Genomic DNA, 17014 nt, shown 5'->3' with positions numbered 1-17014 from the left:
CTATTGCCACAAGGCAGAGGTCAGACACGCCCCCACCCGCCATCCTTCTTTCCCCTGTGCTGACACCAACCTTTCCTCCCGGGCACTCTCCTTTGATGCTGGGTTCAAGATTTGTTGCAATGGCCCCACAGAACTCACATAAAACACTCACGGTTAGAGGGAAGTTAATCGGTTATCACCAGTCAGGATCAGCAAACAGTGAGGATGCAGACACTGGCTCACAGCAACACCTCTCCTCAGCCAGCAGCCAAGTCTCTCTCTGGTCCTCAGACTCTCAGGCATGTGGGCCCTTGGATTTTGCCTCCATGGGCCTGGAAACCAGCCCACGTATCGATCTGTCTCACAGACCTGTAGTCTTAGGCTAGATGACAAGAAGGGACCCCCCTCATCCCATGCTGTGCATGTGTTTCCATCCCACTGTCTCTGGTACACGTCGTCTCAGCTGCTTCACCACTTCCGACCTAGTTCTTGGGTGTGCTCCTCCAATGGTCCCCTGATTTCTCGCTGTGTCCCCGCTGGCTCTTACTGACAGAGAAAGGACTTTGATGGAAGTGCGCCTTTTGCCTTTTAGTCGACCACACCCGCAAGGAAAACAAAGGATGGTGTCTTATGTCACAGCTTCTAGGAAAGGAGTCTTAAAGATGCCCTCTGGAACAATTGTGAGACTGGGCATGGACTGGGCAGTGTTTCACTTTGGGTCAGACCAGCTCTATGGCACTTAGCAACCTTAACAAGGAAACAATGGTGTGACTTCGTTCACACCCTCCACTAAAGTCAGAACTTAATCCCACCCTAATCTTGTCCATTAATATAGTAGAGAAAACCCTCCAAAATGGGATTATAGGAACTTTTAGGAATTCTGGTATATCACAGAAGAAATTCTGGATAGAAGGACCGTATTAATTGGCTGCAATGCAAAAGCCTCAAGTTGAAATATGGAAGGATTCTACAGGCAAAGCACTGAATGATGCAGGAAGCATCAGAAGGAGGTGGAAGGGATAGACAGACTCAGATCCTGTACCATAAAGAGTTGGTAGAAGTGGGACCGTTTCAGGAGGTAGCATCAGATCAAGAAACAAAGGTATTGAAGGAGTAAGTCCAAGCTGCACTAAAGACATTAGAGAAAAGCGATGCTTTAGGAATTGATGGCGTACCAGTAGAAATGCTTTAGCAAACTAATGAAGAACCGGAAGCACTCACTTGTCTATGCAAAGAAATTTGGAGGCCAGTTACCCTGACAACTGAAAGCTCCATCGAGGTGCCCATCCCAAAGGAAGGTGACCCAACCTGCAGACGTTTCCAAACGATATCATTAATATCACATTCAAGTAAAATTTTGTGGAGGATAATTTTAAAACAATTACAGTCATACACCACCAGGGAAGTACCAGAAATTCAAGCTGGACTCCGAAGAGGATGCTAGAAAAATGTTCACTGTGTTCTATTGCCTATGCAAGACGTTGGACTGTGCGCCTCTATGAATAACTTTGAGAAGAATGGGAATTCCATAAACACTTAATTGTACTCCTGTTAATCTGCTCACTGACCAGGAGTCCGTTGTTCGTACAAAGGAAGGCTGCACAGTTTAAAATCAGGAACGGTGGTAATCAGGATCGTATCCCTTCACTTTACGAATTCAATCGGTAGCCTGAGCAAATCATCTAAGACGCTGGATTGGAGGAAGGCTCATTGACAACCCGCAATGTGCAGGTGGTACAACTTTGCTTGTTGAAAATAAGGAGGACTTCAGGCATCTGGGATGCTACAGCCCTGGGTATGGATTACAACTCAATGTAAAGAATGCAATTCTAGCAAAGGGACCAAAAAACAACAGACAGGGGGTGAAGCATACTAAGTCAAGGATCACACAATCAATGCTCATGGAAGCAATAGTGACGATATCAGCCAGTGCATTCCACATGGGGAAATTCTACTTCAAAGGCCTCTTTAAAGCGTTCCAGAGCAAAGCTGTCACTCTGAGGACTAAGGTGTGCAGACTTACGTCCTGGTATTTTAAATGGACTCTGATATGCTGCAGCTGCACATTGAATATGGAAGACTGCAGAAAACAGATGCATTTGAATTCGGGTGCTGTCGAAGGCTACTGAAGGAAATCACAAAACAGAGCACCTTTGTCGTGGAAGAAATTCAGTCAGAGTGCTCCTTCAAAGTGAGGATGCTGAGACTTTGTCCCACATACTTTGATATGTCATCAGGAGAGGCCAGTCCCTGGAAGAGGGCATCATTCTTGGTAAAGTGGAAGGGCAGTGAAAAAGACGAAGGTCTTCCAGGAGATGGATGGACACTGTGGCGTCAACTATGGTCTCAGCACCACAAGGATTGTGGGGTTGGTACTAGATGAGGAAGTGTTTGCTCTGTTGGAAGTAGGGCAGCCACAAGTGGGAACCGACTGGACTGCACCTAACAACAAAGTCAAGCAGGAGCAGTCTTCCTTTGTCACTGCACTTGCCATTTTGTTCTCCAGTTGTTGAGTGATATTGACTTCATGAAGGGACACACACACACACACACACACACACACACACACCCCAGAAGAAGGAACTGAGGTGTTACATGTGCCTTGAAAATAGGAGAACCATCATTCTCTTTTGAATTGAAGGCCACTCTTGTGTAAGTACAAGACATGCGCAGATTTTGAAAGCACAAAACACAGCATGTCTCACTCATTTGCGTTACTGGCTTAATCCCCTAAGGCCATTGCGTTTGCCACCTGGAGTGAAAAGCTTTCAGCTGAAGATCATTAACTGCTAAAATAGATACTGCCGTCAATATTATGGACAGTTTGAAGGAGGTCTTTTTGTTTTTAACTGAGTTTATCAGCTGTTAGATGGCATTTTACGATCATTGTTATCTTTAAATGTGTACTTTTTATTAGGAAGTTATGTACGTTTAGAGAAGTTCGCAGAGTTAAAAGAAGTCTTTAAGAAGTATAACCAAACTCCTCATTTGAAGCAGATATAAACCGAGTCCCAGAGAATCAACAGATAAGGTAGTGCACCTAAAGCTAGAACCTAAATCTTACACTTCAGGTCACTGCTCGTGTTCTTTTTGTTCAAGCTGCCCTGGCTTGTCTTCAGGGTGAAGGTATTCATCCTGCCACTTGTGAAGTGAATGTCCACACCAGGGCTAGAAAGCACACAGGGGATTTATTGGGTGGCCTCTTATGGTCCTGGCATTAGAATAAGCCAATTTTCTTTCATTTCCTTAGCCACCCATGGAAGACAGCAATAGGAGCTCTGTCCTGTGAAAGATGAGCCATCCCAGGATGATAAAGACAAACTCCCAAGTATGGAAAGGGAGCAAATGAATTTTGGAGAGAAAATAAGAAATATTTTATTAACCACATCATAGGGAATATTTATAAAAATGAAACAGAAGATAACTTGACCCCAAATATAATAATTGTGTGTATGTGTTTGAAGACTCCAAACTCTGATCAGACACCTTTGGAATGCGTTTGAATAACTTAGTCTAGACTAGGTTTCCCAAAGTGAGGAACAGCACCTCCTGGGGGTACCCGGAGTGACCCAGCGGGGCTCCCGCAAAGTCTGACATTGACCCTCTATCCTGGATTGTGGTCGAGCATACAAGAGTTTTCTTTCTTTCTTTGTTAAATAAATCCTTTTATTGCTGGCTCTTACAGCTCTTATAACAATCCGTACATCCGTGGTATCAAGCATATTTTGCCATCATCATTTCCAAAACATTTTCTTTCCACTTGAGCCCTTGGTATCAGCTTTTTTTATCCCTTCCTTCGCCAACCTCTCACCCGCCCCATGAACCCTTGATAAATTTATAAATTATTTATTTTTCATATTTTACACCATCCGCTGTCTCCCTTCACTCATGGTTCTGTTGTTCATCACCCTGGGTGTGGGTGTGTGTGTGTGGGGGGGGTGTTGTACGTCGATCTTTGTGATTGGTTCCCCTTTCTGTCTCCACCTTCCCCCTACCCTCATGGTATTGCCACTCTCATTATTGGTCCTGAGGGGTTTATCTGTCCTGCATTCTGTGTGTCAAGAGCTCTTATCCGTACCAGGGTACCTGCTCCAGTCTTTGTGAGGTAGAACTGGGGTCATGATAGTGGCAGGGAGGAAGCATGGAAAAATTAGAGAAATGTTGTGTGTTTCAGCAGTGTTATACTGCACCCTGACTGGCTTGTCCTTTCTTTGTGACCCTTCTGTGAGGGGATGTCCAATTGTCTACAGATGGGTCTCCATTCCAACCCTGTATCATTCACATCGAAGTACTGTTGTACAAGTTTTTAATTGCCAGGGAGGCATTCAGTTTTTTTTTCCTTTTCTAAAAAGGGAATGTTAGGTGAAATAAGTTTGGGAACCTGTAACAGGAAGTGGAGAGTTTCATCACATGTAAACTTTAGTAATCCTAGAAGAGTTAAAATTCAGAGTTTAATGAACTCGCAGAGGTACACGGAGTCCATGGATGGCATAAGGGCTTAAGCACTCATCACTGAACAAAAAAGTTATGGTTTGGATCCACCTAGAAGTGCCTCAGAAGAAAAGCTTGGCAGTCTGCTTCTGAAAGGCCACAGCAATGAAAAATCTTTGGAGAAGTTCTGTCTCTTGAATTGGAATCCACTCAATGGCAAAGGGTTGGTTGGTTGTTGGTTGTTCAGTTGTTGGTTGGAAGAGCTACTTTCTTATCACATTGAAAACTTTTCAGTAAGGAGCTTGAAGAACAGAGTTGGATAATTTGGGTCCAGAGAGTAAGATCAGAGCTAGAGAGAAAGAAGAAAGCACTTTTATGTATATTTGATAAAACTGTGACTTGCAGTAATTTAGACACAGGAAGTGTTTTTATCATTTCTTATTAGAAAATGTAAATAACCTTTCTTTCTATCAGATTTCAAATGCCAATGGGGTTCAAATATCATATCAATCTGAAGTTAACAATGAATGTTGATAGTAGGAGAGGAGAGGGCACACTCATGTGCTAGTGATTGAAGTGGAGTGTGCGACAGGTATCCAGGACAGCTTACTGTATAGCAAACACAACCACAAAATGGATGTCCTATGGCTTAGTAACAACATGACTGTAATTCCATTTTTAGGATTTTATTGACACGACTGGTGGCAATGGCTTTGGTTTGGCGATAGATATATTCTCTGAAATTCAATTACCAGGATATATAGGCACTTTTTTATAATAAGGAAACACACACATCGGAAACAAATCAAATGCCCAACAATAGCAAAATCCTCAAACAATTGGAGTATCTTCACGCAATTCCACATCGCGTGGCTAATCTCAGTCTTAGGGGAGAATATTTGATGACAAAGAAAGGAAGTCGTAACATGACAGCAATACATGTTATGATTCAAACCTTCAAATACCATAGATTTTTGGTAGGTGTCTTCCCATCAGTTCCAACTCAAAAGCATCTCACGTGCAACAGGATGGCGCACAGCGGGGTCCTGTGCCATTCTTACAGTTGTTGTCATATTTGAGTCCCTTGCTGCAGCCATTGCGTCAATCAAGGATCTTCTTTTTTGTTGCCGCCCTTCTGCTTTACTGAGCACCAGGTCCTTTCCCAGGGACTGGTATCAAACAGGTCCAAAGTATGGAAGACGAATTTCACTATCCATGCTTCCAAAGAGCATTCTGGGTAAACCTCCTCTAAAAACAGATGTTTGTTTTTCTGTTAGTCCATGGTACTTGCTCTGTTTTTCGCCAACACCATAATTGGAATGCATCGGTTCTTCTCCTGTCTGCCTTATTCCTTGTCCAACAGGCACACGAAACAATGGAAAGTACCAGGCTTTGGATCAGGCTCCTGTTAGTAGTCAAAGTGACATCTCGACTCTTGGGCATTTTAAAGAGGCACTTGAAGCAGACTTGTCCAATGTAACCAACATTTTATTTATTGGCTGCTACTTCCATGAGTGTTGACTGTGGATGAAAATCCGTGACAGCTTCACTCTTGTCTCCAATGCTCAGGATGTGGTCTATTGGTCCATTTATGAGGATTTTATTTCTTTACATTGAGTTGTTATCTATACTCATGGCCACTACCATCTTTGACGTTTCTCAGCAAGTGCTTTAAATCCTCCTCTGTTTGAGCAAGTTAGGTGATGCTGTCTGCGTATCGCAGGCTAATAAGGCTTCCTCCAATCCAGATGACAAGACATCTGCATATGGTGCAGCTTTCAAATTATGTGCTCATGCAGATGGAAAAGAATGGTGAAAGGGCACAGTCCTGATTCTCATTTTTCTGATTTGAAACCTTGCAGCATTCCTGGTTCTGTTTAAATCACTGTTTCCTGGTCAACATGTCTAGGCTTCTCATGCGCACAATAACGCATTTTGGAATTCCTGCTCCTCACAATATGATCCAGCGTTTACTATGGTCCACACAGTTGAATGCTTTTGCATAGTCAATAATTGTAGGTTATATAACCTAGTTCAAAACAAACAAACAAACAAAAACCCCCAACTCACCTCCATAGAGTCGATTCCAGTTCATGACAAACAAAAACCCCCAACTCACCTCCATAGAGTCGATTCCAGTTCATAGCGATCCTATAGGACAGGGTAGAACAGTCCGTGTGCATTCCAGAGACTGTCGATCTTGACCAGAGTCGAAAGCCTCATCTGTTGCTATGTGTCAGAGGCAGATTTCTCATTATGCAACCCTCCTAGGGAATTTTGAAACAATGTCTAGAAACTCCACTTTTGATTTTCTAGTTAAAAAGTGCTTTTGTGTTCCATTATTGAGTTTGATTTTACCCCGTGAGTTGTCAGAGTAAGTCCTATTAGTTCCACCTCTTTTTATGTAATTACTATTTTTAAAAAGAAACGTGGAAAGATGAAGGCTGAGGCCAGTGTCATGGTGCTAGAAAATGTCAGAGCCAAGACTTGTACTTGGGTCGTCAAACGTTGGCACCAAAAGCAGCATTTCTCTCTTTCACGACATGCCATCCCCCTGTAGCTGGAACTAACAGGCAGGTGATCATTTAGAGAGAGGCCAACACATCCCACTCACCTCCTGTCCTGGCCATGCTAGTGCTGTCACAGCTGAGTACCACACGTGAGTGCCTTTAATGAACAGAAATGTATTATTACGGCGTTAGACGACTAGATGTCCAAATTAAGAGTCTTGGCTCTGTTGTTGGTATTGTGCCATTGAGTCAACTCCAGCCCTTAGCGACCTCACGCACAACAGAACAAAACACTGCCTGGTCCTGAGCCCTCCTCACAATTATTCCTAGACTTGATCCCAAGTGACTTGTTGCAGTCACTGTGTCAATCCATCTCCTTGTGGGCCTTGCTCCTCCGCAGGCTCTTGGGGAAGGCCTTTTCTCCCTGTCAGCTCTGGAGGAAGGGCCTTGTCTCTTGAATTTTGCTCCTGCGAGATCTTCATGCGTCTTGGCATCTCTCTTTCACAACTCACCTCTGCTTGCTTAGTATCTTTTATATCTCAAAAGAGATTGACTCAAAATATACCTTATACTAATTCTGCCTCACTAACATTACAAATGGGATAATACTCAGGAGCATAGAGGTTAGAATTGATAGCACATATTTTGGGGGGTGTAATTCAGTATTGAATACTCCCTTTGCTCTTTGGCCCACTTCTTTGTTGGGCCAAAGGGAAAATGGGAGGACAAGGACCTAATTAAGCTAGGAAGAAAGATGGGGGTGGAGGTGAGGAGCCGGTGGATATAAAAATGGCAGCGCCTGGCTCAGAGGAGTAGCCCTCTGTCCCAGGGGGAACTTGTAGAGTTGAGTAAGGACAGTCCTGGCTGTGTCCTGTGTCCTTAGGCTGGGGTAGGAGAAAAGCACCCTTGACCCCTCAGTTTTAGGACAAATTCCTGGATTGGGATATATTCTCCCCTATGTTATGCTGGTGCCCACCAATCTCTGAGGGGGCTTGAGATTCCTGGGGATTTCTATGAGAATCAAGTCTATATTTTTAGAGATGATTTCTCTTCTTTATTTTTAATTCTTTTTACCCAACTTCCTTTCTAACCAGATTAGAGCTCATTTACTGTAAAAAGGTTCAATAGCATAAACATAAAAGATAAAAGAGCTTAAGAGACAGGGGGTGGGGCGGGGCGAGGGTAATGAGGCTGACAAAGTTTTGCTGGAGAATTGACTATGACGGTAATATTTGCTTGTGATCATTCTGGAAGCTGAGGAGAAAATGAAAAATAGCAGTAGCATTACCAGATCAAAACATGCCAACATTTGCTTGGGGGGACATGGCAATTTTAGGGTGTTACAATCTAACAGCAATCCATCACACAAATCCTGTCCAAGTAATATTGAATTCGTTTGTGATGCTTTACTTTTCTACAGGCTTATTGTAATGCATTTCTCCTTTTCTTTCTGCTAATGGACGACTGGTCACATTCTCCAGAGATCAGACAACTGGATCCTTGAGGGGCAAGATTCCAGAGGAGGGGTTGGCAATGGTAGGGATCACACCCACACCTTCACTTACTGACAACTTAGTTTGTGCTGTGAAATCTGATACTTCTCCGGGCATCGTGTTCTGAAGGGCTTCATGCCTTTCAACCTGATTATTGCTGTTAAATTATAAGCTTTGCGAAGATCGGTGTACATTTTTTTCACTTCTTTTTTTCTTTCTCCGTTTCAGGCCAATGCTATTTCAAAAGCTAGAAAAACCTCCTGTCACCTCTCCCATAAGTTTGATCGTGACGTCAGATCAGTGATAAGACTTGATCCCGAAGTCTCACTCAGGATTATACTGCCAGACACCTGAGGTGGAGTCTTGGTTCTGCTATTACAAATCAAGAGCTTCAGTTTCCTTTTTTAGTGCTTGGAGGCATTTAATGACCCTTCTCTTATATGACCTTCACTGTGCTGTAGTCAATGATCAGTTCTATTTTAAATAACCTCTCAACACCAACAAAAACGCCCATTGCCATTGAGTAAGTTTCAATGTGTCGTGACTCTGTAGAACTGCCCACTGGGTTTGCAAAGTTAGAAACCTTTACAGAAGCAGACTGACACAGCTTTCTCCCATGGACCAGTTGGGGGGTTCCAACTGCTGACATTTCGGTTAGCAGCCAAGTGCTTTATTGGTGTGCCACTAGGGCTCCTTCATATTAGCGCTGTTTGTCACAAATGAACTTTTTCTCCTTTCTTGTACTCTTGACTCACCTGGCTTCCAGAATCAACCTCTCCTGGATTCCTTAACACTACTTACTCCTTCACAGTCTCCCTTTACCTTGACTTCTCAAAGTAGGTGTGCCCCAAGGCTCAACCCTTAGTCCTCTCTGTTTTCTATTGTCACTCATCTCTCAGTCATCTCGCCCAGTCTCAAATATAGGCTGGTAACTCCCAGATTCATGGGATCATTGTGCATTTGTCTTCCTCAAACTTAGGCTCAAATTCTCTGCATGTGAGGTAATTACCTAATTTGTTGCCAACTTGAGACAGATGAGAGTGAAGGGGTGGAGTTTAGTCTGTCAGGTAGGTTGCTGCTTGATGACCTCATTTGGAGGCGCTATGGAAATAAGTTGCTCACTGGAGGTGGGACACACAGACTCTCCCTGGGAGACATTCCTGTTGACCAGACACATGGAGCTACCCTGATAGAGCCAGAGTCATGCCGGCACTGAGATGAGTTGCTTCCACCGCCACTGGATCCACAAGACTTCCCACCCACTGGCCTGTGATCTTCCTGCATTCAGCATCATTGCATGTGTTTCATGAGTCTGAAGAGGAAGTTATAGACTGGTATCGTACTTATGGGCTAATATCAGACGTATGGACTGGATCTGGTCTGTGCTGGGATGTTTTCCTAATATACAATTACTCTTTGATGCAAAGCTCTCTGACACACATATGAGTGTCCATGAGTTTGTTTCTCTAGTCAACCCAGACTACCCACAGCCTGGATGCCAAATAGGTATCTCAAATTTAGTATGTCCCAAACTGAACTCTGAACCTGCTCTTCCGCCCCCGCTCCACCCCACCAATGTTGCTATATGCACAGCTCCCTCATCTAGTTAATGGTTGCTTCCTCTTTTTAGTCGCTCAGACCAAAATCCTTGGTGTCAACCTTGACTCCTCTCTGTTTCTACCTCTGCACATGGAAACCCCTAGGAATCCTGTTACCACCACGTTTCAGTAGAATTTCCCATCATTGGCGCATCCAGACTCCAACTGTCTCTTACTACCCCCATGGTTACACCCTATTCTATCATCCACACAATCTCTTGTGGTTTCTGAAAAAAAAAATTCTAACTCAGTTCTTTATTTCTATCTTTGCTTCCACATATGATAGGTAAAGTTATCTTTAAATATATAAGCCATGGGGTATCATTTCCTGCTAAAATCTCTGTAGTAGTTCTTCCTGGCCTGAATCAATGTAAACTTCTTCATTGGCCTCCAAGGTCTCTATGATCTGTCAATCTGACTCCTACCTCATCTCCACTAGATCTTCTTCATGGGCTCTTCCCTGGGACTTTTATTCTGACCCCTGTTCATGCGAAGTGTTCTGTTTTATTACAGGCATTTTGTGCATTAGTTTTGCCTCCTAAAGTATAGCTTAGAAAGAAAGAATTGGGGGTGAGGTGGGAGGGCGGGGATCCAATATACCTTGATTCAACCAGACTGAACTTGGCCACATGATTGACATTTACCTCTACCACAGGAGTGGGGCCTTTTCTTTTTTTCTTTTTTTTTTTTTTTTGCTTCCAAGGGCCATTTGGAAATTTATAGCTTCATTCATAGGTCATATCAAATGACCAGCTTAAAAATTAGTTTGGTGTATTTGAATAAACATTTCATTAACTCACCCCTAATGTGATGGCTGGTACTGCTTTTCTTTGTTGAAAGGAGTCATGCTAGCTGGTATTTGTGATTTTGTGGACTGTATACAACCAGAGAGTGGGATATTCCTCACAACTGTGCTACCAAGATCTCTTTCTTGCTGACATACTTCAAGTATTTGCTAAGATGACATACTCTCAATGAGCCTCCCTTGACTGTCAAATGTGAAATTGTAACCACCACCCCTCCACTGTGATAGGCACATGACAAAACATTGCTTGCTGAAAGTGAGGAAGACTCGAAGCACTTACTAATGAAGATCAAGAAATTCAGCCTTCAGTGTGGATTGCAACTCAGTGTAAAGAAGACCCAAATCGTCACAACTGGACAGATATGTAACATCCTGACCAATGGGAGCAAGATTGAAGGTGTCAAGGATTTTATCTTGCTTGGATCTATAATCAGTACTCTTGGAAGTAGCAGCCAAGAGATCAAAAGAAGAGTTGCATTATAGCTAAATCTGCCATACAAGACTTCTTCAGAGTATTGAAAAGGAAGGATGTGGTTTGAGTTGGTCTTCTTCCTGCACGGTCAGCAGCATTTCTCGGGAGAAAGATGAGACTCTCCACTCCTGTAAGAAAGGGGGCCCTGGTGGCTAGGAGGCGACATGTTGATCAGCAAGAAGAGTAGTTCAATAATAGTTTGAAACCACCAGCCACCTCCTTGGGAGGAAGACATGGCTTTCAACTCCCCTAGAAGTTACAGTCTCAGAAACTCACAGGGGCAAGTCTACCCAGTCTTTAAAAGGGTCGCTCTGAGTTGGCAGCAACTCAATGGGAGTGAGTTTTCGAGTTTAAAGATGTATAGTCTCAGGAACCCAGAGGGACAGTTCTCCCCTGTCCTAGAGGATCCCTGTGCGTCAGACGGGCCTCCAGGTAGCTCGGTTTCTCTGTGAAGCTGCTGGGCTCTACCCCTGCCTTTGAGTCATGACTGAGTGTATAATAATGGCGCCATCAGAGTTCCTTAAATGTCACGTTAGACTCACTCAACCACTGTCTGTCGTTTGACAAGATTCCCCTGCACGTTGTACTTACTTATTACAGTTCAGCCTCCTCAAACAGAGTTACCTTTCAAAGTGATGCCAAAACAGAAACCTTTTCAGACAAAGAATCAAAGACATCCTTGCTGAGCTATTACTTCAATAAGCAGGAAATGGAACTACAGAAGAGGATTTTGGAAAGCAAAGAAATGGTAAAACCCAGTTGAAAATTGAAGACGTGTCCTTGCCCTCGTGGCCTGGGTCATTGTGCTGAGGAGAGGAAACTCACACACAGGAAAATGTTAGAGGATAATTAAGTGTCCAAAGCAACTCAAAACTCACTGCCTTGCGTCCATTCTGAATCATGGTGACACTGCAGGACAGGGTAGAACTGTCCCTGTGGGTTATTGAGACTGTAACTCTTCATGGGACTAGAAAGCCTCGTCTTTTCCCAGAGAAACTGCTGGTGGTTTTGAACTGCTGCCTTTGTAGTTAGCAGCCCAATATGTAACCATTATAATACCAGGGCTCCCCAGAAAAGATCCTTAGAGCTGTCTGGAAAACTAGGCTCTAGTCATTTGTGACCTTTTTTCCCCCTGTGTAATTTTAGGGAAGTTTTAAAATTTCTCTGGATCTAGATTTTATTTTATCATCGGTAAGTTTATCTAGTTCAGAGGTTTTCAAACTTTTAAAAATCTGATCCACAATGGGAATGATATTTTACATCTTGACCTGGTTCATTTCCTTGAATCTGTATTACTGAAAAAAGAATAGTTATAAAAATCCCATTCTTTTTATTTCTATATTCAATGCATCCTGATATTTCCTTTTTCAGTTCCTTAAAAAAAGAAATTGCCGATATGCTTCTAAAGAGATATGAACATAAAACTAGATGTTTTGTAAAGTTCTTTTCAGTTCAAACCACACAATTAATTTTTAAGAGCAATGTTATAATTTTTATCGGTAAATGTTAAACCACATAATATTACCTGCTGAACCACACCCACATAATTAGATAATGGGTTCTCAAACTTCACTGCCCAGTAGCAACACTTCATTGTTTTTGGGGTTTGTTCTGTTTTAAATTACTCATGCCTGTCTATCTTAGACCAGCGATAATTCGTTTGGAGGATAATCTGAGATTAGGAGACTTGGTAGGCCTAAGGCACAGACAGTTGAGGAATTTCAGTATGTTGGTCTTACTTCTCTGGAATTAGGAATGCCTTTTCCAAGACCTGGCTGTGTTCGTGGCTATAGTCGCTACAGACAATTATACCGTTTTCCAACTCCTCGCTACACTAGGAAAGAAGTCCTTTCTCCTGTCTAACGTCCTTTGCACCCTCTTCCCAAGCACTGTACTCTGCCATTTTTATACCTTGGGGAGGAGCTGGGGCACACCTGAAGAGGATGACTTACAGGTGGCCTATTGAATTTGGGTTCCTCAGTCCCTGCAAACACAGGAGCCAGGAGAAACCTCCAGCTTGACTCACAACCTTGAGACTTGCCAGCCTCTGCACCAGAACTCTCCTCTTGCTCTTCCCTTTGCTCTCCCACACTCGCTGAATCCTCATGCCCAGTTGCTCTGACCTTCCATTATCTCTTGACTATCCATCCATCCCAGTCCACCACTCAGTGTAGCCCAGTCAACAGTGCTGACCTCTGCGATCCTACTTCCGTGTGACTGCCCAATTGAGGTTTCAAAAAAGGACACCAAGTTAAGTAACAACCCCCCCCCCCCCCGCTTAAACCCCACTAAATGCTTTCCACTGCTCTTATAGCAAAATTGGGACTCAGTGCAACTTACATAACTGAAGACCAAATTGCCCTCCAGGGGTTCCAATTAACAGCGACTCTGTGGGTCAGAGAAGAACTGTGCACACGCCATGCCTGCTCTCACAAGATCAGCAGGGCGAAAACACCAGCTGATCAGAGGACAAAGATGAGGCTTTCTAATCCTGTGAGCGGTTACAGCCTCAGAAACCCACAGGGCCAATTCTTCCTTATTCTGTACAGGGGGGATATGAGGTCCCATCAGCTTGATGGCAGTGGGTTTTGGAAATTTCCAGAAGTAGATCGCCAGGCCTCTCTTGTGATACAGCCCTTGGTGGACTGCAACTGCCGCCATTTCAGTTAAGAGAGGAGTGTGTCAGCTGCTTGCACCTCCCAAGGCCACTTTCCCCACAGGCTTCTTTCAGTGTCTCCAATCATTAGTCACTCTTCCCTTTGCTTTCAACTGTCCCCCAGGGACTTTCCTGTCCCCCAGGGACTTCTATCCCTGCACTCATGACTTTGCACATGCTTCATTTCATTTCTCTCTGCCCCAAAGAGTCATCTTAGAGATAAGAATATTCAAATTCACATGGACATTTCATCTGTTTGAGTATTCAGGAAACATTTAGAAGCCTGAAGTACAATAGAAACTCAAAATAGGCTGGCTCTAGAAGCAGGCAGAATTAACTGAAAATATTAGCCCCATTAGTTAATAGCTGCACGACCTCAGTTAGATAGCTGTGTGACCTTCTGCATCTTTGTTTTCGTCATCTGTGAAACGGAGATAAATGAGAGCCTTTGTCAGTGGGCATTGTGAGGATAAATCAATTTAATAGGCATAAGATTTTTATTTCTGAGCCTAGCGCAAAATAAGCATTCAAGAAAGAGCCAGTGTTACATTGCTGGCTTAATTATTTTCATCATCATCATCATCATCATCATCATCATCGCTTTGTGTTGGTTCTCAGATCTCTGAACTTAAATTCAGTGAGGTCAGAAAAGAAGGCAATACAAATAATTCATCCAGAAATATGGAACCCCTGCGAATGCTTATGGCAAATTACCTCTGTCAAATGAAAAATCACTGCTTGCAGCCCAGTCCACAGCAAATAGAAAACCTGGGGTGTGGATTCAGCGGGAGTCAAGATGAGCCTGTGCTATCCAGATTAAGTAGGCCCCAAAGAAGCTTGCAGCTATTGTTAGCTAACTCACTTCTTAGGTGATGGAATGCTTGAGATCGAGGACATTAAGCACCATTTTAATCAGGTCACAATGAGCTGGAAATGACTTGATAGCAGTGAGTTGTGGGTTTTATACATGTTGAGAGTTAGTGCTCACAGGATTTGGGTGACTCACTGTGGTCACATGGTGAGGCAGTTCAGATTCAGGGGTGGAACGTGGACAGGAACTCCGGCCACCAGGCTACAGTCAGCTTTCTTTCCACTGCATGACATGGTCAAAAGGCCGATCGGTTCCCATGGTGGAGGGGGAAGCAAGGCGTCACCAGTTGTGACTCGGCCAATGTCATGGATGGGTGTGTGGCCCCTGAAATGCTTCTGATGTCGTCATTTGTTGGCCCCTCTGCTTCCTTTGGGGATTTGCGGTAGTTTTCTGTGTGTTTTGGATGGGATATTCTAATTGCATGCTCTTATAGGGAATTAAGAGTCTTCTTCCAAATTATCTCTGTCAGTGAGGAATAAATAGTCATCGAGACATTGAATGATTCTCCAGAGAAAACCAGACTCACAGCTACCAAGTCAATTCTGACTCAGTGACCAAGTAGAACTGCCTCTGAGAGTTTCCCAGAGTGCAAGTCTTCATGGGAGCAGAAAGCCTCACCTTTGTCCTGTGGAGTGCCTGGTGGCTTTGAAGGTCTGACCTTGTGACCTCTTAAGAGGCACAAAAGGAATATCATTCCTCCCTCCACCTTTCCAGATTGGAAAGTCCTTTATCTTTTGTGAAGCCTGGTCCTTTAGAGTGAATGACATCACTTTCTTTGGGACTCACTGTGTCCTGGATATTTATATATCCCAGCACCAATGTCTTAGGCTGAATTCTCTAGAGGAGCAGAACAAGTGAAGGATTGATAGGTAGTCAGATAGGGAGGAAGACAGAGAGACAGACAGATACAAAGAGAATGGCTTATATAATTGAGAAAACTGGCAAGGTTCAAATCCATGGATCAGGTGGCAGGCTGGAGGCTTCCTGGATTTAGATGATTTTAAGACCCGGGGAATCCAAACTTTGCAGATCGAGCAGTCGCCTTCCAGCTCACATCCTAAGAACCCAACAGCATGCGCTGCTGTGAGGTTCAGTCCAGTTGATTTTCAACTCCTGGTCCCCCAGTATAACAGCGTAGAACTGTCCCATGGGGCTTCCTTGTTGGTAAGTTTTACAGACCGCCCCTCATCTACCAGTGTTTGGTACTGTAGTAGCTTAGGTGTTGTTATGATGCTGGAAGATATGCTAGAGGTATTTCAAACACCAGCAATTACTCATGGTGCACAGGTTTCTTCCAGATGAAGAAGAACCTGGTGATCTACTGCTAAAAGAAATGGCCCGTGAACACCTTAGCAATAGCAGTGGAACCTTGACTGAACAGACAGCGTCTCATTCTCCTGTACATCATGTTATTATGAGTCGAAGCTGACTCAACAGCACCCGATGGCACAACTGTCTTTTGCAGAGTTTCTGGGTGGATTTGAACCACCAACCTTGCAGTTAGCAACTGAGCACTTAGTCATTGGGCTGCCAGGGCATAACCCCCCCCCCCATACATGTTTTTCAATGAAGCAATAAGATGTTTGCCTCAAGTGGGTATTACAGGTGGAAGAGTAAGTGTGTTACCTTGTGTGAGCCACCTAATAAAAAGAAATGTGGTATCTTTCTCATAAGGGACAAATCATGAAATAGGTGTTATAGCTCACTATTTCTTATGTTTTTTTTAAGGAGGTCGAAGAGGGTTAATTAGGTGTCAGAGTACAGATGTAGAGAGGTGGTGTCTTCAAAATGGAATGTAAAGTTGTTCTCTATTGGTCACTCCAGGATGATGATATTAGATGCCACCTGGGAAGTTCCAGTAGAGCACTCAGTGAAGGCATTCATGAGGGGAAAAGAAACAAGATGCAGAGAGCAGGTGGCCACTGGAGCAGTAGTTTGCTAGCTGCTGCTGTTACCATAGCAACAGTGGGCCTCGCTTCCCAGGAGGAGAGGCCCCATTGGTGGTGAGCGCTGTGGGCTGTGTCCTCTGGTTTGACAAATGCTACCTTCCTGCGGTTTGGATGCGAGTTTGCACCAGGCTCAGCTTAGCTTTGCTAGGAGATAGAGGGCTCGGGCATGAGCTAAACAGAGACAAACTTTCCAACTTAGTCCACTTAGAAAAAAACCTCTTCCTTCCATTCATCTGGGACAGCATCGCCC

General features: G+C 43.8%; 1 protein-coding gene across 1 annotated transcript in view; it reads left to right on the top strand.

Annotated features, from left to right (window-relative positions):
* ADAMTS12 (ADAM metallopeptidase with thrombospondin type 1 motif 12) overlaps window positions 1–17014 on the top strand; it is a 369301-nt gene that overhangs the window by 79548 nt on the left and 272739 nt on the right. The gene's annotated exons all lie outside the window — the stretch shown is intronic.

This window comes from Tenrec ecaudatus, chromosome 2 (assembly GCF_050624435.1).
Source record: "Tenrec ecaudatus isolate mTenEca1 chromosome 2, mTenEca1.hap1, whole genome shotgun sequence".
In the NCBI taxonomy this organism is placed as follows: Eukaryota; Metazoa; Chordata; class Mammalia; order Afrosoricida; family Tenrecidae; genus Tenrec; species Tenrec ecaudatus.
The sequence above is the reverse complement of the archived record's forward strand: the minus strand, read 5'-3'. Positions and strand labels throughout refer to the sequence as shown.